Source organism: Rhinopithecus roxellana, chromosome 3, assembly GCF_007565055.1.
Source record: "Rhinopithecus roxellana isolate Shanxi Qingling chromosome 3, ASM756505v1, whole genome shotgun sequence".
In the NCBI taxonomy this organism is placed as follows: Eukaryota; Metazoa; Chordata; class Mammalia; order Primates; family Cercopithecidae; genus Rhinopithecus; species Rhinopithecus roxellana.
The window spans coordinates 183309311-183336528 of NC_044551.1; the positions used below are offsets into that span (position 1 = coordinate 183309311).

General features: G+C 37.6%; 1 pseudogene across 1 annotated transcript; it reads right to left on the minus strand.

Annotated features, from left to right (window-relative positions):
* Positions 1-11900: 11900 nt before the first annotated feature.
* LOC115896537 lies at positions 11901-12184 on the minus strand (annotated as a pseudogene). The gene has a single exon (XR_004056446.1). The product of XR_004056446.1 is annotated as a 60S ribosomal protein L39 pseudogene (transcript).
* Between the last annotated feature and the right edge of the window lie 15034 nt (positions 12185-27218).

Sequence of the window (27218 nt, forward strand, 5' to 3'; positions counted from 1 at the left end):
TAGGTGTATTTATGTACCTCAAGTTATGCTACAATATTAAGAGTATTCAGTTTATAGCCCGGTCTCAATTGTTTTAGAAATTAGACCTTCTTTTGATTTCCTCCAACTCTATCTGGAAGTTCACCTTCTTCAGGACTCAAATCTTTAGGTTATCTTGGATATTGTGTCTACACAGAGAGAGGCTTCCATCTTCTATATTGCTGGCTGCAGAATTTTCACTGAGTCAAGCCTTGATATATGGAGAGAAAGATGGCATTGTGATGAACACAGTGTGGGGATGTTGAAAAGGACAAGTCTTTTGCATATATCTGCCACAAGAATGCCGAAATGGGCAATTGTGAGTAGTCTGTGGCTGATAATATTAGAACAGCTGAGGCCAACAAATCTAGACATTCTGGAGATAAGCTCTTTCAGACATTGTTCAGTAGAACAAGAATCATATAAGTTTGGGTCAGACTTCATATGGTGTATGGTAGTTGTGGTAGGCATAGTAGTGAACACCAAAGATGTCTGCTTCTTAATTCCTGGAACTTGTGAATATGTTATCTTCCATGGAAAAAGAACTAAAGGTATAAAATGGAATTAGATTTGCTAAGCAATGGACCTTAAAATATAGAGATCAACCATGATAATTTAGTTGGGACCAATATAGTCACAGGGCTCTTAAATGGGGAAGATGGAGGCAGAAGGGTCAGGATTAGAAATATGTGACTTTAGAAAGACTCAAATGTCCCTTGCTGGCTTTGAAGATGGAAAGGGACCACAAGCCAAGGAATGCAGGAAGCCTCTAGAAGCTGGGAAGGGAAAGAAAGCAAACTGTCCCTTAGGACCTCCAGAAATGAGGTAGCCCTGCTGGTACCTAAATTGTAGCATACTGAGAACCATTTCATCTTTCTGTAAGATACCAAATCTGTGTCATTTTAACCCATTAAGTTTGTGGTAATTTGTTACAGCAGCCATAGAAACACAGTGTTAACGAAAGAGAGAGGGTTGGTGGTGGAGGAAGACAAGCAAATGTATCAGCTGTATTCTTGGGGTGGTTGAGACTGATGGTAAATTAATATCCTTAGAGAATGTGGGATCATCTGAGGACTTTCTTATCTTGCTTCTGTGTGGAACAAGAAAGCAAAGAAAGTGGAACCAAACTGTCACTCTTTTCTCCCTAGGCAAGCTACAGAGCTTTATTACCTATGAATTATATGACTTTCTACTTTGGGTTCATGGACTCCGTGCTTCTTTTCTGTTATTTATTTGTAAAGATAGTAAACATACTTTATATTGCACCTTCTTTGTAAAACTCAAATAAAGAAGTGCTTTATGCACATGTTTTTCTATTGAGATTCCAGTCAGGAGCCCTCTGCTGAGGACAGCTGCAGAATCAATGACCTATATAGGTATGTGTATGCTCTGACAGATAGGATTCTGCTCCCTAAGGTCAGAGTTCAGTATTTAGCATCTGATCGGAGGCTTTCAGACACTCAGCCTTTATCTCCACGTCATCACAAAGACAGAGGCCAGGTCTAGAGGTGCCTCATGTAGAAAACAGAGTGCTGAACAATTGTGTGATTCTGCTTCTCTACAAGTATGCTGCACTCTCTTAACAATCCACTCCACAGACACTGTATCACAGTGTTTCAACCTCATCTTGGAATTTTTTACAACACCAAGATAGAATTGCCCATGAGGTTTAGATAGAAGATTCAGTAATCACTTTAATCACTGTCTTGTCCAGCCTACTCTCCTAGTAGAAAATATTTCCTATTTATACTGAGATGTTCCATCTCACATGTCTGTTGATTTAGTAGAACTGGAAGAAAAACATGAAAGTAAAAACAAGAACAATAAAATACAGTCAAACTTCATTGGTGGGCAAATCCAGAATTTTTAAAAATTCTTATTTCTCTCCCCTTTTTCTAAACATTGATTCACCTGGTGGGAGTACATAAACCAAAAAGAGTCTCACACTCGACAAGAAGAAAAAAGAAGCAGAAAATGTCCTAGAAGGTTGAGTTTGAACTCATTCATGGGTACTACAGCTGTTCAATAAATGAAAGTTTTTCTATATTTTATACAGCACACTGCTATCTCGGGCCATTGGGCCCTGAGCATGTGCTCTATGGCCTACAGAGCTATGAGGGTCTTGAGTGTAAAGAGGGTGAAGAGGAGACAAAAAGAAGGTTCATCCCCAATCCCATCCACACCAACCAACCAAGCAGATCCAATCACATATCCCGGGCTACCATATTTCTCCATCCTTCTCTTGGCCTCACTAATTTCTAACCCTAACCATTTAGAAATGTCAGGTGTACTTCAGTACATTTTTTATATTTTTGTCAAATAAAACCAGATATTAACTTGGTCTAGCTTTATTCCTTTGAGTTCTCAGCTTTGAAATGACCAGTTTCATAACCTTGAAAGCCTGGAGTTTTCTCAGAAATGTTTGCTTATTCTCTGATCATTATAATTTTAGGATCATCCCTATTCTTAACTATAGCTTCACAATATAAACTGGTCCTGTCTTTGATCAACCCTGACATAGAACTAAGCAACTTTTCAAGTTTACCTATAATAATCTACTTAAACCAAAAAGCATGAGTGAGCAACATAGTCTCTATTAAATACCTTGCAAGAGTGCAAAATTATTGAGAAAAATGTTATCATACCCTATGGCAAATAATTTGCCCACCTCTCTTAATCGTTAGTCCTCTTTGTCTCTTGTAGTCTACTATGCCCCTGAGGTCTATCATGTCTCTTCCTGAAGGTAAACTTCCCAACCTGCTGGTCCTTCACTTTCAGGTCTCCTAATATTTTAATTTTTCCCCTGTTCTCACACTGAGCAATTCAATTCTCACATATAGAATTGGCATCACATCCCTATGCCAAGCTGCATACCTAAACCCATCTTGATGTAGAGAGTGGGTGAGAACCTCTGCTTAGCAAAATTCAGTCTCTAATGGGAGCACGTGAAGTTACATAATGCAGGATGTATGGTAGTGTTGAATTACATCAAAGTTTATTCCTCTGTGAATCATTTCCCTATTTTTCTCTTCTATTCTCTAAATTTTTGGTTTAACTCAAGCCACTATTGGTGGTTTTAAAAATACCTAGTGTTTTAAAACATAATTAATGAGGAGATTTACTTGATGATGTATATTGATATAGATGTAGGCAGGTAGTTGTGAAAGAATATTCCCATGAGTATTTCTCCCTGTGTGATGTATGCCTGTGAAAGTTACAATATGGACAGCTTCATGGCTGAGATTAGAAATTGCTGAAGTCAAGCACTACACAATTTACTTGCTTTGATTTCTTCAATTCTCTTCTGATTCTAAAGCAATAGTCCTGGCCCAGAAAATCAAACCTTTCTCATTCATATTATGAAGATTTAGCAGACTTGGCAGTGTTTTTCTTTGCCTGACTTCTTCTGTAACAACAACTTCTCCTTTGTCAGGTAACCCCTTAAAAACTTGCAATGTAAGTCATGCCTCCTTCCCTTATTTACTCTACCTTCAATGCAGAGAGTCCTTCTGTGTGGAAAATTTTCTCTGAAAAATTTCTGGCATGTGTGGTACTGCCATATCTTTAATGTCATTTATGATTCTGGCCCTGGCTGGCTCTAAAGGTCTCAACACTTCTATATGTAAAAATACTCTTTCCAGTTTGAACAAAGGTATGCTTCAAACACACACTATCAAGGTGATATAAGGGGCTATAAAAGTAGTCCATCAACTTTATTCTTCAAAAATGTCAATATCGTAAAAGGCAAAGAAAGCCTGGGGAACCTTTACAAATTAAAGGAGTCTAGAGGCACATGATAACTAAATACGTTATGTGACGATAGACTAGAATCTATGACTATAGATTATAATTCATAGTCAATAAAATATGTAGTAGAAGAAATTCAGTGCTATAAAGGGTACTCCAGGATTGATTGAAATGTGACTGGCAGATTTGATAAAATTCTGTGTAAATATTCAGTATAAAAACTTGATAATTATACTATGGATACAAGTCTATATTTTAGAAAACATCCTCTAAAATATTTAATGGTTAAGGGCGATGATGTATTCAACTCACTCTCAAATGTTCAGAAAAACCTATAACATGCGTATTATATAAAGAGAGCAGAGAACAAAAATATTATAATTAGGTAAATCTGGATAAAGCTATAGAGGACAATCCTAACTATTCTTGTAACTTTCTGTAAGTTTGGAACAACTTGTAATTTAGGTTTAAGCAATCCTAGGTTTAAGCAATCCTCCCACATTATCCTGAGTAGCTGGGACCAATACACAATTTGTGTATTTGATTTTACCTCTATTTTAAGATTATATTCATTTATCACAAAGTCACCAGTGCCCACAATTTCCAGAATTGTGCTATTTAAACTTTAAATCAGCTGTATCAGATCCTGTCCCAGGAAAAAATTGTATATCCTTATGAAAACTGAGGTTTTAACATTTCAACCAGGTTATTCAAAAATACAAAAAAGAGCAAAAATCAATACATGCAACTTACAAGAATACAAAATAAATAGAAAAGTAAAAAGAATCACGTTTCCAACCTATAGGGTTCAAATCCAAAGATTCTAAGTGTAGATTTGGAGTCCAACAAAACTAAGTCCATATCTTTGTTTTGATATTTACAAGTTGTGCGACTTGAACATTTTAGTTATTTAATATTTGGTTTCCTTATCTGTAATGTAATGATAAAAGTCCCCAGTATATGAAAAAATATATATGCAGGCAGATGATGGAGATTTATGATGAAAAGGAAATAAGGAGGAAAAACTAGCATTATCAAAAAAGAAAACATAATATCCAGTCACCATGGTTAAAGCAACGTGGTACCAATACAGCACTAAACCAAAAAATAAGTAGAAACAGAATAGTGTCCCCAAATTCATCCCAATAACCAGACAACTTTATCTTTGATACAGGAAGCCATTTACATAATTAGGAAAGAGGTTGATTCAACATATTCTATTGAGACAAATGAGTAGCTGAGGAGAAATGAATTTTCAGAATGATGGAAAATTAGTGGCTGAGATGGGTACTGACCTGACCTTTCCCCAGTAGGGAACTGGATGCTTCTATCATTTCCATAAATTTTTCTGAATGAATGACAAAAACAGCAAGTGTAAAATATAAAAATAACTCAGTGTCCCTATCCAGCAGATGAGGTCATCATTCGAGACTGAACATCAAGGGAACATCAGTGAGAAGCTTTTGTCTCCTTATGAACCAAGTGGCCACCTCTTTTGAAAATATTGTTTGTGTGTTTCTGTGTATGTACTGTTTTTTCTCCTTAATCTGCAGGCACTCAAGAACCTGTAGAAGACATGAAAATATCAATAGACTCAAAGATTTAAATGTGGACAAGGAATGCCGTAAAAAAACCACCAGGGAATATTTCACTATCTTCCCCTCCCTCCCTCCCTCCCTCCCTCCCTCCCTTCCTTCCCTCCTTTCTTTCTTCCTTCCTTCCTTCCTTCCTTCCTTCCTTCCTTCCTTCCTTCCTTCCTTCCTTCCTTCCTTCCTTCCTTCCTTCCTTCCTTCTCTCCCTCCCTTTTTCTTTACTTTTCTTCTTTGAAAGATACAGGGTTTCTCTCTGTCACCCAGGTTGCAGTCAGTTGGCGTGATGCAGGTTGCAGTCAGTTGGCTCACCTTAGCCTCAAGCTCCTAGGTTTAAGCAATCCTCCCACATTATCCTGAGTAGCTGGGACCAAAGGTGCCCACTACCATACTTGGCTAAGATTTTTGTTTTTTTAAGTTGTAGACACAGGGTCTTGCTTTGTTGCCCAGGCTGGTCTCAAACACCTGGCTTCAAGTGATCCTACTGCTTTGCCTTCCCAAAATGTTGGAATTATGGATGTTGAGCCATTGACCCTAGGCTTCTTTTCCCTTAATAATCTCAGAATGGGAAAGTCTGTCCAAGTAGTTTCCCAATCTATTACTGAAGTGATGGAAAAATGCAGGATAAAACACTCCCATTTCTCCCACCTCCGACCCCTGGCCACCCAGTCCCTCTACTCTAAGACCACCAACTGTCCTGATGTTTGAATACAATTTGAAGTTGTCTATGCATATAGAATAACAGAGGGACATGGAGCACTTAACATTTAACATTAATGTTAACAGACTACAAATTGTTCTTCTTCTTACTTTTCAAAAAAGATATCCGAAGTTCTACATCAACAAAATAAAATTACTTAGTTCTTTAAATATCATAGTTTTCCATTGTATTACTCTGCATAACTTACTTAACCAGGAATGATTGATGTGTATTTTTCTTCTTTCCAATGTTTTGCTATCACTAAGATGCTTTGATGACATTCTTCAATTCATATCAGTGAGTATGTATTTTGAGTAAATCTTTAGAAACTTTATAAACATTCTAGTTTTCAAAATTATTGAAAAATTTATCTTAAGGATTTTGAAATCTTGTATCCTCCATACCAATCAAAGGTGAGTGTTCCTGCTTCTCCAATAACCCCAGGAAGCTGTAGATTTACTAAACGACTTTTTTTTATCTTTGTCAGTCGAGTAGTTGAAATGACAATTTGTGACTTTAAATGGTATTTTAAAAAATATTTTAAGTCAGACTGAACATTTTTTCAAAAATTTTAAAATTGCTTTCCTTTTAACTATGTTTGGTTGTTACTTATATTTATTCTACCTGAATTTTAATATTTTTTGTCTTAGAACAGTCTTTTGTATATTAATAATATGAGCCATTTGTCTATAGTATTAGATAGAAAACATTTTTTCTAACCTAATTTGTTTGCTGTCTTCAGTCATATTTATTGGGTTTGTGGGTGTGTGCCCATATGTGCACATGCTCATAAGCATAAGTGTATTTATTGCTCTTCTTAAAAGTATTTTGGGTATTTTTTTTGAGGTGCTGCTTTTTTTTTTTTTAATTTGAGACAAAGTCTCACTCTGTTGCCCAGGCTGGAGTGCAGTGGTGCAGTCTTGGCTCGCTACAACCTCTGCCTCCAGGGTTCAAGCGATTTTCCTGTCTCAGCCTCCCAAGTAGCTGGGACTACAGGCATATGACTCCATGCTCAGCTAATTTTGTATTTTTAGTAGAGATGGGGTTTCACCATATTGGCCAGGCTGGTTTCAAACTCCTGACCTCAAGTGATCCATCCACCTCAGCCTCCCAAAGTGCTGGGATTACAGGTGCGAGATATGACACCTGGCTAAGGTGCTACTTCTTAAATTGTTTAATTAATGACAGATCAGAAAATCAGATAGTTCAAGACAATTATCTTTGCTTTGCTTTGCTTTTACTTTTTAGAGGCAAGGTTTTGCTCTGTTGCTCAGACTGGAGTGCATTGGTGCCATAATAGCTCACTGTAACCTTGAACTCAAGGGCTCAAATGCCCTTCCCAGCTTTTCAAAAAGCTGAGACTACAGGTGAGTGTCACCTCACTCAGCTAATTTGATTAATTAATTAATTAATTAAATTTTTATATTGGAAGGATCTCCCCATGTTAATTAGGATAGTCTCAAACTACTGACCTCAAACAATTCTACCGACTTGGCCTCCCAAAGAGTTGGAGTTAAAGGCATGAGCCACCATCTTCAGTCCAGAACAGTTTTCAAGTTCACATGGAACAAAATTTCAGGGTTTTTTTGTTGTTGTTGTTTTGTTTTGTTTTTTAAATAAAAGGATAACTAAAGCAAAACTATGTTCTATTGTTTTTATTTATTTATTTATTTATTTATTTATTTATTTATTTATTTATTTTGGAGACAGGGTCTCCCTGTGCCACCTAGGCTGGAATGCAGCAGAGCGATCATAGCTCACTGTAGCCTTGTAACCTGGGCTCAAGCAATCCTTCTGTCTCAGTCTCCCAAGTAGCTAGGACAATAGGTGTGCACCACCACCCCAGAGTAATTTTAAATTTTTTGTAGAGACAGGGTCTCACTACATTGCTCACTCTAGTCTTGAGCTTTTGACCTTAAGCAATCCCAAAGTGCTGGGATTACAAATGTGAGTCACGGTGCCCAGCCTATATTCTCTTTCAGACTGAACATACTGTACTGATGTTTTGTTAAGATTTGTTTTGCATTAGCAAAATGCTTAGATTCTATCAATGCTGTTAACTTCTGAATCATGTTTCCATTCAAGGAAGGAAAGATTAATTGGAGGCTTATATTCTGTAATTTCCACCATTTGTATTAGAAAAATGTATAAAGAACAAATTTAACTTAATCAGAAATATTCAAAACTGTCTACCTATTTTAATATTTTATTTAATATTTTAATTAGCTCACTTTGTAAAAATATTGGCTACTTAAGACATAAAATATTCTTGTAGGGATGTAATTAGATTTTAGTGCTGCTCATTTTTATTCGTTAGCAAAGAGGACTTCATTTGAATTTTTATTGGTGAGTTAACTGAGTTAATCTATGGCATATCCAGTAGCCAGACCAACATCATCATTTAAACATGCCTGTATGTATGTTTATTTACAGTGCAGGTTCTGTTACTTGAAGTATATTCAAAGACAGAATTATTGTTTGAAGAAAGTGTTAAGGAAAGTAATTTATTTAGTAACCAACTCTATACCAAAAGCTTTGCAAATGCTCTCTCCTTCTGTACCTCTCTCTGACATTCTCTTCTCTTTTATCTTTTGCTTTCTCTGTATATTCTCTTTTCTGTGGGAGGAATTACAAGAGAATTAATCAGAATTTACTGTTGGAAGAAGGTGAGAAAATACAAATTTAGTTTTTATATTTTATAGTATCATGCTATTTACATTTTTCTGCATAAATATATATTCTTTTCATTTATTTCTAGAAAATATGTTAACAGTGGATTTCCCAGCAAGGAGATTATCCATCCTCTCCTTGATTTTTATTCTATAGTAGGGAGAGCACAACAACAGAAAATATGTGTTCTTGCAAAAATATTTAAAATTCTGGATCCCATGCCATCATGGTCCATGTGGCATTTGTCTCAGTAGACAAGGTTCTAGTAAAGTGGTTTATTTGGGAGGTGATCCCAGAGGCACTGGCAGATAAGCAGGGGAATGAGAGAGAAGGAAAGTGCATTGTTTCTCCAATTCACTGGATTTTCATCCCCACCAGGATGAAGCTGTGAGTCAGTGTGGCACATGTGCCTCAGGGTCATCCCACAGGAGGGTTCACTGGCGGGGCGGGGGCGGGGGATGCGGGGAGCTGCTCCCAAGGAGTGTTAACTCTCTGGCCTTTCAAACCTGCCAGGAGTCTGGGGAGAGCAGGCTCTGGCAGCCAGAGAGAATCCTCAGAGAGCAGAAAGCCAGTTGTGCGTGACAATCATAATGCCTTAGTGGGTACAGGCAGCAAGCTTCAAATCAGCTTCAACTTCTCTGACATGTACCCAGAGCAGTGAGCGCTCCATCATAGCTTCCTGTGATCTGAGGTTTTCACGGCGACTTTTCTCTCTACTGCCCTCATCTGGCCACCATTGACTGTTAGGGCTCAGGACGTTGAGGACAGATCCTCTGGAAAAGAGGAACTCCTCTGAGGCCGGCTTAGGAGGCAGATGAACCTCACTTCACCTGTGTAGCATTCATTCGTGTTTGCCTACACAGAGGAGTCCGGCTTCTAAAAAACCCCATAGTTTTTATTGGGGGATGCTCCAACCTCACGCAAACAGTCTCAGTTTATGTGACTCAGGATGGACACATGCGGATTTAAATCAGGACAGTTTGAATAACGGCAAGTTAAGTCCTAAGGTCTTTGTTAAGAATACGAGAAAAGGGGTCCATGTCTTTGTTCTTGAGCTGAAGCTGGAAAGATTTTGCCTTTGGTGTCTCTGTTTGCCACTGGGTGACCACAGGGAGAGACTCTTTGAGTGTGGGTTAGCACAGTAAAAGAGACCTGAGTTCGAGAGAGAGGTAAGGTCCTGAGCCATCATTTGGGGGTGTCATCTTTATTCCAGGCTTGCTTAAACGCCACACCTACCCTGGGTTTCTTTAATCTCAATAGATAAATCAGTTTAAGTAACTCATTTTGTTCATTTGTGTAGAAAAGTTTCTAAAATGTAGCATTAGGTGATCAGATCATTTCTGAATAAGGGTAACGAGATATGAGAAAGACTGAAAACAGTATCAACCCAATAATGGCTGTGTTGAGAAACAGCACTCCTGGATTTGTCAAGGAATTAGAGATGGGACAAGTCAAGTCCTCATTTCGGAAAGATCTGGAAAACGCGAGAGGGGAACAAGGAATGTAGGGTTTCTGCTTCAGGAAATAAGCCTGTCGGTTACTTAAACAAGGCTACAACACAGGGCCCTCAAGACAAGAAATGCTACAAAAACTGACCTGCTAAAACCAAGGATGTCAGCAACATAGATCTTGCTTTCTGTTGAGCCCCTCTTTCTGGTTTTCTTGTCATCCTTCTCCCCTTTTCTGCTCTCCAGAACATTGTTTACCAGGCTGTGGGGATGGGCAGAATGCATGTAGTTCATTAATATTATTGCTGGATTCTGTATTTATGAATTCCTCTACTCTCCAAAATTGATACATAATCCCCAAATTGACACAGCACTTTTACAGTCACTGGAGATGTGAAAAGTGCAGTGAAAAATTTGTTACCAGAAGTGCACATTCCCAACTGAGATCAACTCTTCCATTTTGCTTCAGCTCTCATTCTGTAAACAAGTTTTCTTTTAGTGGTCAATTTAGTGCCACATTTTTCCCATTTTTGACTTTCTGTTGATGATTTTGTCATTTAAAATGGCCCCCAACCAGAGTGCTGAAGTGCTATGTAGTGTTCCTAAGAGTAAGAAGGCTGTGATGTGTCTTAGGGAGAAAATGTGTGTATGATAAGCTTCATTCAGATACAAGCTATAGTGCTATTGGCCATGAGCTCAGTGTCAATGCATCAATGGTATCTTACATAAGTTTTCTGTAAATAGAAACATGTGAAGCAAGGTTATATATTTATCAGTTGAAAATGTCAGCCAGGCATGGTGGCTCACGCCTGTAATCCCAGCATTTTGGAAGGTCAAGGCGGGTGGATCACCTGAAGTCAGGGGTTCGAGACCAGCCTGGCCAACATGTTGAAATCCCATCTCTACTAAAAATACAAAAATTAGCCAGGCGTGGTGGCGTGTACCTGTAATCCCAGCTACTGGGGAGGCTGAGGTAGGAGAATCACTTGAATTAAGGAGGCAGAGGTTGCAGTGAGCTGAGTTTGTGCCATTGCACTCCAGCCTGGGCAACAAGAGTGAAACACCACCTCCCCACCCCCATCCTCCCAAAAAAAAGAAAAAGAAAAAAGAAAATGTCATGACCAGAGGTTTGTAGAAATTTCACCCTCCACTTCCCCCAGAAGCAATGGTTCTGTCTTTGCTAATTACATTTTTTAGAATGGCTTTATATAGCATAATTACCACAAATAATGAGAATCAACGGGGTCTTTGTTCCTTTATTGTTTTAACTTGTGTCATTGTTCAAAGTGCACTTGCCTGGATTCAGACCAACCTGCATCCCCATAGGCATCTGCTCATATGTCACTCTATACACCTCAGTTTCCTACCAATATGAATAATGATACCAACCTGATAGATTTGTTTTGAGGATTAATGTTAGTTAACGTAAAGTGCTTATTTCAGTGCCTTGCAATATAAAAAAATGCTCAGTAACATTATTTGCAGGTGATGCCTTTTTAATTCTAGCACACAAGTGGAAATGCTCATTATATTTTCACTTAATCAGATTTCAGGTAGATCAACCTAGAAGTGGTGCCCCAAGGCAGCTGCTGTTCTCATATCTCTTTCGGCTTCTTAAAGGGAAGCTATTTTTTTTTTTTTTTGAAATGAAAGGCCTCACATATTTATTACTGAACCCAGCCAACCAACGCATTCATAATAGATTCAGAGAGGAAAATATGCCGAACTCTCCAGAGAGTGGTGACATTTTCAGTTTGATATGGTAATGTGATCGTGACCTTCAGACAGCACAAATATATGTGCCATCTCATGTGCAATTCCTTATAGACCCAGCTTGGTTCTTCTCCAATGTCTCCTTTTGGAGTTGTACCTTATTTTATTTCCAGTTTTCATCCGAATCCACTGGGGAATGGGATGATTTTGCTTTTGTTTCTTGGCCAGGAATCGCTTAATCCTGAAAGTCTTGTAAGAAGACATGGCGAGAAGTGGAGGCAAGAACACACCACGATGGCGGAGAAAGGAAAAGAGGGGAAGCTATTTTTTTTAATGGAGAATTTGGGTGCACTTCTCCTGCATCCTGAATATTTTATACTTTTATCAGGTTTCTCAACTTCTTCTGACAGATTTAACTTGACACTGCTCCCCTTACCTCCCTGCTCAGAGCTGTGGGCTATCACAACTGTCATCACTCGGCAGCTTAGCTTGCTGTCCTGGCCTGTTTTTTGAGGAATAGTTCAATGAGACTGCAGTGAACTTTTCAGTTTTAGAAAAATTACTAAGTTTTCTTACATGGCAAAAGTAATTTTTTAAAATAAAATGTTTAGTAGTCATCTAGGAAATCCTAAACAAAATCAGGGTGACACAAACATCTGCCTATTTATTGTGTTTGGAAACTTCTTGTCTCTTAGACTTTAATTTTAAAGAGGCCTTTAGTCATATCTCAGGCTGTCTGTGGGTAGCACATTCTCTTTAACCAACAATACTGAGTGTCAAATTATTATGCTTCTGTCATCCCCCCTCAGAGGCAGGGCCTCTAAGATGGGCAAAAACTTGAGGTTTTGTGACCCCTTTGTGTATTAATGCCTATTTTACTTTTTATTTGAAGAAGGACAAAGACAAAAAGGCTTGGATTTTGCCTCCCATGTGTTTTCTGAAAGCAGCTTGATTGGAAGTGAGGTGAAGTTTGTCTTGGGGGTCTTCTCTATGCATTCCTGCTCCATTTCTGTGGCTCCTCTCCTGTATCCCTCCCTGCTGAGGAATTTGGAGGCATCCTTGTCTCAGGTTTACCTGTAGGCCAGTGTCTTTCCCTGACACTCCTATCACCCCTACTGAACAGAAGCTATCTTCTCTGTTCCATGACCCTAGGGTCCTGTTTCCCATCCCCCCATTTTTCATAATCTTTTTCTTCAGCTTTATTGAGATATAACTGAAGACAATAAAAAATGCATGTATTTAAGGTATACAAGGTGATGTCTTGATATATGTATACATTGTGAAATGATTGCCACAATCAAGCTAATTAACATAACCATCACTTTGTATAGATACCATTTGTGTGTGCCTGTGCATGTGTGTGGTGAGAACACTTAAGAACTACTCTCTTAGCAAATTTCAAGTATACAATACATTTTATCAGCTATGGTCACCATCCTGTACATTAGATCTCTAAAACTTATTCATCCTGTATAACTGATAGTTTGTTTTCTTTGATCACCATTCTTTGATCTCCTCAATCCCCCACCCTCCCCTCAGCCACCCTTTTACTCTTGCTTCTATGAATTTGACTTATTTAGATACCACATATAAATGACATAATGCAGTATTTAACTTTCTATGCCTGGCTTATTTCATTTAACATAATGAACTCAAGTTTCATCCATTTTGGTGAAAGTAACAGGATTTCTTTCTTTCTTGAGGTTGAAAAATATTTCATCGTGTGGGTAAGGGGGGGTGTGTGTATGTGTGTACATATGCATATATATGTATATATATATACATACACATCGACATTTACATGTATATATATTTACATATACACACACAAAATATATACATGTGTCTAATAAATATTATCAATGTATCAGTTCATGAACACTTAGGTTGTTTTCATACCTTGTCTATTGTAAAAAATGCTGTAATGAACATGGGAGTGCAGGTATCTCTTCCACACCCTGATTTCATTTATTTTGTATATATACTCAGGTGTTGCAGGAAGTCAGGGACCCCGAATGGAGGAACCGGCTGAAGCCACGGCAGAAGAACACAAATTGTGAAGATTTCATGGACATTTATTTGTCCCCCAAATTAGTACTTTTATAATTTCTTATGCCTGTCTTTACTGCAATCCCCCAACATAAATTGTGAAGATTTCATGGACATGTATTACTTCCCCAATCAATATTCTTGTGATTTCATATGCCTGTCTTTATTTTAATCTCTTAATCCCATCATCTTCGTAAACTGAGGAGGATGTATGTTGCCTCAGAACCCTTTGAAGATTGCGTTAATTGTACAAATTGTTTGTAAAGCATGTGTGTTTGAACAATATGAAATCTAGGCACCTTGAAGAAAGAACAGGATAACAGTAATCTTCAGGGGACAAGGGGGATGACATTTGGAGTCTGACCTCCAGTGAGCCGGACAGAACAGAGTCATAGCTTTCTTCTTTCAAAGGCAAATACGAGAAATATCGCTGAATTCTTTTTCTCAGCAAGGAACATCCCTAAGAAAGAGAATGTGCCCTGAGGGTAGGTCTATAGATGGCCCCTTTGAGGCGGCCGCCTTTTATGGTTGAAGCCGATGGGATGAAATAAGCCCCAGTCTCTTGTAGCGCTCCCAGGCTTATTAGGATGAGGAAATTCCTGCCTAATAAATTTCGGTCAGACAGGTTGTCTGCTCTGAAACCCTGCCTCCTGATAAGATGTTATCAATGACAATGCGTGCTCAAAACTTCATTAGCAATTTTAATTTCACCCCATCCTGTGGTCCTGTGATCTCGCCCTGCCTCCACTTGCTTTGTGATATTTTATTACCTTGTGAAGTATGTGATCTCTGTGACCCACACCCTATTTGTACACTCCCACTCCTATTGAAAATTGCTAATAAAACTTGCTGGTTTTACGGCTCAGGGAGCATCACAGAGCCTGCCAACGTGTGATGTCTCCCACAGACACCCAACTTTAAAATTTCTCTCTCTTGTACTCTTTCTCTTTGTTTCTCAAACCAGCTGAGACACTTAGGGAAATAGAAAAGAACCCACAATAAATGTCGGGGGTGGGGTTTTCCCCAATACTCAGGAGTGGGATTGCTAGTAGTTCTATTTTTAATTTTTTGAGGAATTGTTCATAACAACTGTACTAATTTACATTCCAACCTACAATGCACAAGGGTTCCCTTTCCTCCACATCCCTAACAACATTGGTTATCTTTTGACTTTTTGGTAATAGCCACCCTAACTTGCATGTGATGATAATCTCACTGTGGTTTCAGTTTGCATTTTTAGGGTCCTGCTCTTGCTGCCTAATGTGTCCACTTAATTCATGCCAGTTTTCATGGTAATGGACACGAACAGGTTTAATGTGTTGTCCCATCTGTCAACTTTGCATCTCATTAGGGCCTTTAAGACTAAACTAATATAATTAATTAATGTGGTAAATTTTAGAACTATTTACAAAATAGTAAATGAAATGTTTTTGCTCTGTCTGGAGAAGGGTGGTTCCCTCATCTGTCCCATACCAGGTTTCTGTTACACAACAAAATGTGTAGTAACAGTGATATGGTTTGGCTGTGTCCTCACCAAAAGCTCATCTTGAATTGTAGCTCCTATAATTCTTATGTGTTGTGGGAAAGACGTGGTGGGAAGTAATTGAATCATGGGGGTGAGTCTTTCCTATGCTGTTCTCATAATAGTGAATAAGTCTCATGAGAGCTGATGACTTTATAAAGGGCAATTCCCCTACCCACGCTCTCTTGCCTGCCACCGTGTAAGATGCTCCTCAGTCTCCTTTAACCATGATTGTTATGCCTCCCTAACCATGTGAAACAGTGAGTAAATTAAACCTTTTTCTTTTATAAATTACCCAGTCTCAGGTATGAATTTATTAGCAGAGTGAGAACAGAGTAATACAAATAGAATAAGAAGGCTATCGAGTTCATGATCCCCAGCCTGGAAACTCTGGAGCAGAATGCAACTCCCTCTCTCCAAATTTTATTCAGAAGGTAAAAAAGAATATGATTTGAAAAGGCAGATTCAATACAGTAATTGCTTTGATTTGCTTTTAGAAATAGCATTTATATATTCAATAATATGTATTTTTTATTATTCTAAAACAGCCAGGATGGGGGGGTGATGATGGCATGCGTTGAAAAATAAAAATGAAAAACAAAGCAAAATAAACAAACAAAAACCCAAAGATAGTCTTGACTAGCCAGGGTAATTGTGAAAAGAATCGCAACTGCACCATAGTCATGGTCGGGGGTAAATTTTTTGATTAGGGAGCCATGCAGCCTCCCAGGCCCATCTCTTCTCTCTCACCCTAGCAAGCATAAGGCCCTCAGAAATAACTAAGAAAGAAAGAACTGAAGAAGAAAGGGTTCAAATACCTTGTGGACAGTGCAATTTAAAACAAATATTAAACTCAGTCAGGAAAGCAGAGCTAGATCCCTGGTCAGCTTTTATTAGATCTTCAGATACTGGTTACAACATTTGCACCTCAAGGAGTCCTTCTATGGCTGCAACTCTAGGACAGACCCTGTCTATTACCCTCTCATACCAGCTTTCATTTTCCTTCATAAGGCTTCCATTATTTGTATTCAGGTATATATTTGTCTGATTCTAAATCCATTGTCTGTCTTCCTCAGTTGAGTGTAGGCTCTCTGAAGATAGGAACCAAGTTTTGTAGACCTAGCAAAATGCCAGAAAATACAATCAGTATTTATTCCATAAATAGATGTTAAATGATGTAATGGAGGCCAGGTCACCAGATTTCTGTCCTCAGTGGTGCTACTTGGAGTAAAGAGAAGATCATCTGGATTATTGTTGGGGTCTTTTCATCATTTGCTACTTAACATCTAAATCAGTGATTGGCAACTTGGAACAATTTTGCATCTCTCCATGGGGAGCTTTCTGGAATATCTGAAAAATCTTCGGCTGTCACAGTTCAGAGGGTTGGGGAGTCTTATTAAAGATGTGTAAAATGCACAGGACAGCCCCTCACAGCAAAGAATTATCCAGCCCCAAATATCAGGGCCAGTGTTAACAAACCTTGACCTAAATGTGCTGTCTCCTCTTTCTCTTGGATTCTTGTTCCCAGATTACATTCATTACTCCCCCTGTAAACTCTCCCAGATGAGTTTTAATTAAGTTATTGAAAAGCACTCAGGGCCATACCTAGAGCTCTTAGAATGCGTTCATACAAAAAGAGCCAGATTTGAGAATTGGTTTTCTTAAACCAAGATAGAATAATGAATTGTTCTCCTCTCAAAAAAATCTGTCAGGAAGCATGTAAAAGGAGACAGTTATGGGGCCAGACCTTTATTTAGAGTCCCAAGCCATTTGAAACTGGCAATGAGGTTATAAAAAGGAAGCCTAAAAATTACATAAAAAAGGAAGCTTAGCTTCTGCCAACGATTAAGAAATTTATAGCTTCTTTGTAAGCTTGATCTTAATACTGCCAAGCAGTATAAATGTCTCCACCTCACAGACTGGGGTTCCTATTAACTAACAGTAAATCTAACATGTCTTCCTCTTAGAAAGAATATCACATATTTTTACAGGGAGTTCTCAAGGAAATTTGAATAGCTTCCAGCCCATCTCATTAGCTCACACGCAAAGAAGTAAAGCTAAATATGAAAGCTCAAGTATATGGCTTCACTACAGTGAGAGTTGCCCAACATCTGACATCATCGTGTATACATGTATGCATGCACACATACACACACTGCAATTCATAGTGAATATATATAACAGTCCAAAATGTAGAATGGGGAAAAATCATACCACAGTTGACCCTTGAACAACATGAGTTTAAGCTGTGCTGGTCCACTTGTATATGGATTTTTTTCAATAAACCTAGAACAATTTTTGGAGATTGTGACAATTTAAATAAACTTGCAGATGAACTATGTAGCCTAGAAATATTGAAAAATTCAGAAAAAGTTAGATATGTCATGAATATATAAGATGTATGTATAAGACACTAGTTTATTTTGTCATTTACTATCATTAAATATATACAAATTTATTATATAAAGTTAAAATTTATCAAACTTACACATACACAAACCATTCATGGCACCATTCCCCATCAGGAAAAAATTGTAAACAAACATAAAAGTGCAGTATTAAATCATCACTGTATAAAATTAACTGTAGTATGTACTGTACTGCTAGAACAAGTTCTCCTGTAGCTATTGCAGTGAGCTCAGAGTTGTGAGTATATACTTAAAACGCCAGATGATGCTAATCATCTCTGTGTGAGCAACCCCTCTCTCTAGTAAATCGAGCATTTCAGTAAAAGGTGATCTCTCATGGTTCTTGCAATTTTTTTTATTGTGTTTAGTATACTATCATAAACCTTGAATAACACCATGGGACCCATACGAAATGCCACTAGTGATGATGGAAGTGCTCCCAAGAAGCAGAGAAAAGTCATGACATTACAAGAGCAAGCTGAATTGCTTGCTATGCACCACAGATTGAGGTTGGCAGCTGTGGTTGCCCACCATCTCAGACAGATGATTTATCTTGTAAACAGATGACATAAACTTATGGTATCAATAAACACAGTATGGTACTATAAATGTATTTTCTCTTCCTTATGGTTTTCTTAATAACAAATTATTTTCTCTAGTTTACCATATTGTAAAATAAACTATATAATACAATAACATACAAAATGTGTTAATTGACAGTTTATGCTATTGGTAAGGCTTCCAGTCAATAGTAGACTGCTAGTAGTTAAATTTTGGGGGGATCTAAAGTTACATGTGGATTTTTTACTGTGTGGAAGGAGGAGGGTTGGAACCTTTAACCCTGGAGTTGTCCAAGGATCAAGCACACTCACTCTCAAGACTCACATGAGTATTAAATAAATACAGTCAAAAGAACTGCACAGTTACTTACCCTCCATATCATTCCAGTGATTGGCATTATGTGGACGAATCTTCCTAATGAGAGCAGGCCTTAATTATGCTTCAAGATGAAGCATTTATCGCTATTTACCAAGTAGAAAGTTACTATGTACATTCTATGAAAGCTTTTTAGTTACCGGATTTACCATAGTAATTTTAGTAGCTAGAGATCAAACGGTAGTATGATTATAACAATGTCTAAGGGAGTCACTGGATGAAACTTTACTTGAAGAAAATGTAGTCACTAGCAGCAATTCATCTTATTGAACATTTATTGTGTGTGTCACAGGTTGAGTTCCCAGGAAGCAACAACTCTGAGATAAAGATTAGTATGCAAGACATCAACTAGGATCAATTCTTATGAAAAAGAAAAGGAGTTTTGATCAGAGGAAGAAGTTGAGCTGTGATACAGTCTCAGTAGATGCCTCAGCCAACCCCAAGAAGCCTCTCTAGAGGTGGGATGGCCCTTTGGAGCCTTCACAAGTTAGAGCGAGGGAATGAGCCTATATATGCTGTCATCAGTCACTGATGCAGGTTGTCCTTGGAAGAAGGCATGACCTTGGGAGAGAAAGTTGGCTTCAGCTGAGGCCATCTCCTAAGAGAGACAAAAGAATTGTTAGTGCTCATCAGCCAGCAGCCGAGGGAATATATCCATTGTTTCTTCTTGAAGATGCTCCTCAGAGAATCTACCATTATGTTCCAGAAACTGGGATGAAAAAAAAAACATTTGTGTGTGTGTGTGTGTGTGTATCTATATGCATATATGTGTATATATATAAGCATATGTGTGTATATAGATTTATATTTCTATAAAACCTAACTCAATTATTAATTATGTAAAAAATCATTTGGAATAAAAACATATGTAGAGGATTGAGTCAAATCAAATTAGTGCTTTCAGGGCTTGCATATACATTCTTGTTTATCAAGACAATCCCAGTGTAGTAGTTATTACTAGTATTGCCTTCACTTTCAAAAGTGTCCCAGTTTAGACAATAAAATGAAAGACTACCCTTGGTAGGTCCAGCATTGAGGCTGGCCGGGATCAGTGCACACAAGTTGGATATCAAGTTGGGAAAGCCAAGGCCAGAGGAGGACTCAAGAAGTATAGAAACAAACATAACAATCTAGGGGTTCTCAAAGTCAGATCTCCAGAGAAGCAATGCCAGCACCATCTGGAAATTTGTTTAAAAATGCAAATTATTGGGCCCCACTGCACAGCTGTTGAATCCAACCATTTTTGGAGAAGGGGATCAGGATTGTGTGTCTTAAGGAATCATCAGATAATTTCAATACTTTCTCAAGTTTGAGAATCACTGGGATAATTCATAGACTGACTTGGAGAACACATTTCTAACTAATTTGTTTGTGCTTGGCTATGCTTTTGACTGTAGTCAAGAAGGACTGGTTTCCCAGCAAATGGAGGAGAAATTTCAGGGTGAAATGCAGGTTTTAAGCCTCAAAATTTTCCACAGTACTGTGACTCATCACACCTAAAAAGTCTTCACAGTTTTTTCCTTCATGTTTGTATTAACTTCGAGAGTCAGCTCTGCCACCTCAAAATCCTGTTTTCTGATGTAGGTTCTGTCAGAGGCCTGTTGTGTGATGATACTTGTTATTAATCTCAGTCTTCTATTCTCTCCTTCTCTCTCTCTCTCTCTCTCCTTCCCTTCCCCTCCCACATCTCTCCTCTAATTTATTCTAAACCATATTTAAGGTGGAAGTTGTATGACTTTATCCAAGATACTAAACATCTGGATGTCTCTATTTATATGTACAATGGAAGGATTAATACCTATTTTACCTATCCCACAGATTTTTCATGAAGATTAAATAAAATAGCATATGAATAGTTATTTATAAACTGTGCAGTCCTGTGCAATCATAAGATGAGAATGTAATAGTATAATTATTACTCGGTTTTTAGCTTTCAGGAAACACAGTTTTTGCTTGATTAATTTATGTGTGATTTTTATAAAGCAACCTTATTAAAAATAATAGCTTATGTGAATGTTTGGGGTCAGGGAAGAGAAAGATAGGAGAGTAAGAATAACATAGTGCTTCAAAAAAGGCATTTCTTTTCTTGTTTAATAAATACAGTTTTCCCTCTGTCTGTGAGAAGAGGAGGTAAAACTTTAACAAATATTTAACCTGAAAAGTTGTCTTCCAGTTTTTGTTTCCCTGTGGAATTTAAGAAGAAAACCAGTCTGGATGGGCAAGGATAGACCAATAAAGGACTGAAAAACAATTTCATCATGTTTTTGGAATTGCATGAGTGTTAGTGAAACCATCCAAGAAAATGAAACTGATCTCTGTGGACTCCTAAATCGATCTCAGTACTCACCAGTGCATCCACCGAGTATTACATAGCAGCTTCACAGCATTAACTGAGTCCGAATACAACAGATTCTGGCCCAGTGATGGAAGAGGTAAGGGACAGTTCATTACTGCCGCAAACCAGAACTATAATCCTGACTTTCTCCCCATATTGAGCCATCTGTGAAGATTTTACAAATTTGTCAACTACGGCACAGTGGCTCTTGCCTATAATCCCAACATTTTATAGGCCAATGCCAGGGAATCACTTAAGCCCAGGAATTTGAGGGCAGACTGGACAACATAGTGAGACCCATTCTCTACCAAAAATAAAATGAAATAAAACAATTTTTTTAATGTCAGCAAATTATTTGAAACTCCTTTTTGAACAGGTTTAGACTTATTGTTTTACTTCTAACAAAATGGGATTAATGATATGTGACTGAGACAGGGCATAGAAACATTGAGATGTCACTGTGCTCTCTCTCTCTCTCTCTCTCTCTCTCAGTACTGTCTCTGGGTGAAGTAGCTGCTATGTGGGAAGCAGGCCTGGAGAGGCACATGTGGCAGGGAACTGAAGCATCTGGCCAACAACCAGTCTAACCTTGAGATGACTGCAGCCCCTGACCAGTTTTAACAGCAACCATGAACCAGAAGATCCACCTAAGCTGCCAGACTTCTGACTCTCCAAAACTGTGTGAGGTTTTTAAGTTTGTTGTTTTAAGCTATTAAGTTTTGTGGATATGTGTTATAGAGAAATAGAAAGCTAGCACAAGACATCTTGTCACAACGAAATGATTGTTTATGTTAAAGTCTGTTGTCTTCAACTGAGTCCTAGATGACCAGAGGGGTATTACATGAAGACAATGGAGATGGACACTTGTTTGTACCCAGTTTAAAGTTTTGTGTGTATCCAAAGTATGGCCATTTGAATCTTTAAAACTAGCTTTTTTACTGAGACCTGAAAAAAAAAAAAAAAAAAAAAAGATTCTTCTAACTCATGTGTCACAGCCAAAACTGAGGACTGGGAGTTCATAGTTGCATTGCTTCAACCAAGGTTTTAATTTTCTCTTTATATCCTATTATATGGTGGGCATGGTGCTAGGCACTCAGGATCAGGCTGTGAACAAAACAGCTTCTCTCAGTCATTCTATGTAGGCCATGATGTCTGATTTTCTACTTACTCACTGAATTCCTAGAAATTCTAAAATTATTTGACATAGAATATGTATCACATGCCACCTTCATTTTCTCTAATCCTACCTTGTAAGAAAATAGTCTGCAAGAGAGGAGAGAGGCCATATTTGTGTTAGCTAGAGAAAATAAAAGTCAGGTAATAATGGAAAATGCAAAATTGGATCCATGTAAAATGTCTTTTTTCTGAATAGAGATGAAATAACTTTTACTTGCTTATTTTGTTACAAAAGCAATGTATATTCATCTTAAAAACATAAATTCAAAATAAAATGTCACATGTAATCACATAGAAAATGGTAATAATTACAAGTTTCTTATTAGTCACTCTCTCTGTATCTTCCTCCCTCTCTCACTGTGTATGCCTGTGTAGTATATGATACACACATTGAGAAGAAGAGGAAGATACAGATAGACAGATGGATAAACAGGTGAGAGTTATTAATTATACGCACACATCTATTCATTTTAGATAAAATATTCTGGTGAAACTTTGCATTCATATAATGCTTTATATTTTCAGTTGCTCAGTAAACAGATGAACTATTAAACCTTTAGAGACAGTTAGCACATCTTATAAGTTTAAATGTTTATCACAGTAACCAACATGTAGCATGGATCTAATAAATGTTGAAAGCATTCTTTCTATTTTATATGGAGTAAAATAATTCAAAGAGAAAGAAAAAGGCTTTTTTAAGACATGCAGTTGGTTCTCAATAGGTTTGGAATTGAAAGCCACTGTAATGCTTGTATGGCTTCCTTTTCTCTAAGAAGGCACATCACTCTTGTCTAAGAAGGTACCTCACCATCCTCTGAGAAGGCAAACTGCCATCTAGGAAAATGGATTGGTGAAGAGAATGAGCAAACTCTGAAGATCAGGGTGTAGTTACCTTTGAGCTCAGCTTTCTCTTGTAATATTGAAAAACCACACTATTGTTTTACCCACAGGTGGTCGAAGACCAGGTCCAGTCATAAGTTGAAGATGGTAGGAGAGAGACCACACCAGTGGAGTCTGCAAAATGTGTGGCTTCTAGAAACTGTGGTGGTTTTCATTAACAAGGTGTTGTCTGCAGATGTTATACGGCGGAGAAACTTTGACTCTTTAATGTTTCCTTGACAAAAAAGCAATTTCAGAAATCGTCTCAGTCATTCATCCACACCAGGCAGAAATTCTGTCAGAATTTGTCACTTTTATTTAAGCAAGGCCCTGACATCGAGCAGCTTTATTCTAATCATGCTCACATTTGATTTGACAGTTTCAGAATATTTTGTGCGTCCATTGTACATGCTCAGATAGATAATTTATCACCAAGCATTTCTCTTTTGGCAACTCTGATAGATTCTCACCTTCTTTTAGCCCAATTTCTGGGAAGCAAAAAAGCCTGTATTAAAAATAACAGTTTTTTAGTTCTCTGGGGATAATGTGAGAAAACATATTACAGAAACAAACACAATTTATTATTAGGAGGGAGAAAAGACAATGGAGAATATCATAAAAAGACGAAGAGCCCACAGATAATTGAATCCTGGACTTTTAAATTTTCTCTTTAAATCTTATTTTCCCAAATAGATTATATTAACTCAGTCAGTTTTCTTGTAGTTTACACAAACATCCTAACATGTAAATTTATAATTATATTAATAATGATCTGCAAACTGAACCTTTTAAACATATCAAGCATACCTTAAAAAGACTAAAAGTTATAGAACATTATTGAATAATCTGTTTTAACTGGTGATGCACAAAAACATTGCCATAATACTACCATAACTATTTTGTTTTTATTTCTTGAACATGTATTATGGCTCAAACATTCTTCTTGCTTTATGTACATTATTTCATATAATACTTGCATCCACTATGTGAGGCATTATTATCTCTATTTTGCGGCAAAGGAGATTGAGCCTCAGAGCAGTCAAGTTTCTCATTTAAAGTTACTGTAAAGAAAGTTCATCTCAGAAAGATGGCCAACTATGAATTTTCAATGTAGATAGTTAGGTGACTATACAGCTATTTTTTGAGGTGTAGAGGCACAAATGTGTGTCTCCTTGTGGCCTGGAAGATTGACCAGGACAAATGATACAACAGGACTTTAACCAGAAGCCTTCTCACAAATTCCAACCAGCAACACACTTCAATAAAGAAGGAAAGCTACAAATGGGCAGTGCCTCAAGTATGGCAGCACCCACTTTGCACAGGTTGTTGAAATTAGAGTCCTCTGGCTTTTACATATATCTCTGGAATCTCTAGAGAGATTAATTGTGTTCAGTCATATACCTGTCTAAAAAAATACTAGGAAGAGATCATTTGTTCTCACCAAATATCCATGTCCTCCTCTCAGTTAATATTCTCCTTTGCACTTGATTAGTGTTGTGTAACGTGTTCTGGCCAATGACTCTGTGAAGTGATTCATTTCACTTCTAGGCTAAGGCAGTCAGAGAAAAAAGACATTAGTGAACAAATAGACAAAATTCTGATAAGACCTGTAGTTTAGTTAGTCATATTTTACCAGTGTAGTTTATTGCTTTTGATAATTGTACTACAGGAGATGTTACCATTAGGGGAAGCTGAGTAGGAGATAAAGGGGAACCCTCTGTACTATTTTTATAACTTTGTTGTAAGTCTGAAATTGGTTCAAAATGAAAAGGTTAAAAACAAATAGCGTGTTTTCTCTATCTTTCTCTTCTCCTGTTTTTTAGCTCCTGAAATTACAAGATGGAGAAAAATCACACTGCCCATGTGAGAATTTAAGTGAATAATAAATAGCACTTTTATGATGCTTTAAGTCTCTGAGATTTGGGAGTTTGTCTGTTGGGGCAACAAATAATTAGATACTAGCGATGATACTATTGGTTCCTTACCCCAATGCCCCTCCTAAAAGGACCACAATTGTGTTCAGGTTTCCATTCCCAACATCTATGTGACTGATGAGTTCCCTTGTGTATATGTGACCCAATCCTTACCAAGAAAGCATGAGGAAAGACTCATGCAGGAATACAGGTGCTGTCTTCTCTTCCTCTTTCTCTGGGAATAAAGGTGGTTCTCAACTGAGGACAATTTTGACCCGTCTTCCCACCAACGGTCTTTTATCACTGTCTAGAGACATTTTGGGTTTCATAACCAAGGGATAATTTGGATAGGGGCTAATATATTCTACTGAATAGCCCTCAGGGATGCTGCTACGTATACTACCATGTTCAGGACAGGCCCCATGACAAAGAATTATACAGAATACTGATAGTTCTCAGGTTGAGAAACCTTGCTCTTAATGTTAATGTATCAGGATATGAAATACAGATCTTCTGCTTCCTATGACAAACATTCCGAGAATAAAACCAAGATTAAGAATGGCAGAGAGATAAAATAGAGGTCTTTGTTCTTGAAGGCAAAACCAAGTAGTGGAATGAACCAGGCTTGAAATCTGTTCTACCTTAAGCGATCCTGATGTTTGCAGTAATCAGTTTCCTTAATTTTTAAACCTGTGTTTAAACAATATAGTTTTTCATATTTGCAGCAGGATGTGTCTTAATAAAATAATATAATCAGGTAAATCAGTATTTACTTAATTAAATATCTATGTCTCATGACTTCTGTCACAGATCTCAATTTATAACTCTTATAGTTTGTGATATAGTCACAAAACTAGTAGATAGAAAGGCTGAAACCCAATGTTTCCTTACTCCACAACCTTCACAAATAACCATCACACTTGATTTTATTTCAAATTTAAAATGCAGTATGCCTAATAATATTAGAATAATAGCAGTAATTAGTATTGATGGTATTGGCAGCAGCAACATCAGTATTTACTGTTTCAGACACTGCCAAGCACGACACAAAAATTCTATTTTTAAATTCTAGCTTTAATCTTTTGAGGAAATGAAACTTTTAACAAGTGAGAAATTGCTTCTTAATTGTTCATGGTATAGAAACACTCTCAGTGGACCTACTTGGTTCTCTAAAAAAGATCACCACCAGATTTGGCTGGCACTAATATTCTTGGAGTTCATATAAACAATGCAATTATAGTATTGTACCTCTTTTTTGCTTTCTGAAACTTGCTGGTTTGGATAAGACTCATCTTTCTCATTTATGAAATGAGGGAGTTAGATAATGTGTATAGTTCCCTTCAGAACTGGGTTATGTAAGAGTAATATTATACTGACCTGTAAGTAATGATTGCTTTTCCTCTGTATGTTCATGATTATGAATGACACCTAGACTGATGGGCACAATCCCTTCCATATTAGGGGTTTACAACTGCAAACCTAGACAGTGGCAGTTGGTCAAGATTTCATATGCGAGTTCGCAAAAATAATGACACAGAATAATAATACATACTCTGCCATGTTAGAATGGACCCAAGGAAGCTGAAGTTCTATGAAGATTTTGACGATTGCCTGAGTCATGCTGAAGTGAAAAACAAAAATGTCATTAAAATCAGTGTCTTGGCCAGGTGTGGTGACACGCTGTAATCCCAGCACTTTGGGAGGCTGAGGCAGGTGGATCATTGAGATCAGAAGTTTGAGACCAGTCTGGCCAACATGGTGAAACCTTGTCACTATTAAAAATACAAAAATTAGCTTGGTATGGTAGCATGAGCCTGTAATCCCAGATACTCAAGAGGCTGATGCACAAGAATCATTTGAACCCCAGGTCAGAGTCTGCAGTGGGTTGAGATTGCACCACTGCACTCCAGCCTGGGCAACACAGCAAGAATCTGTCTCAAAAAAAAAAAAAAAAAAAAAAAAAAAAAAAAATTTCTTGACTAAGAATTATATCCTGCTTCATAGTCCTACATTCAGCAACATGTGACCCCTCTGAATTCATGTGGCCTGGGAGTAAGGACTCAGGAAGAGATAGGAAGGGAATCCTGAACATCCACAGCCTGAGATAACATATAT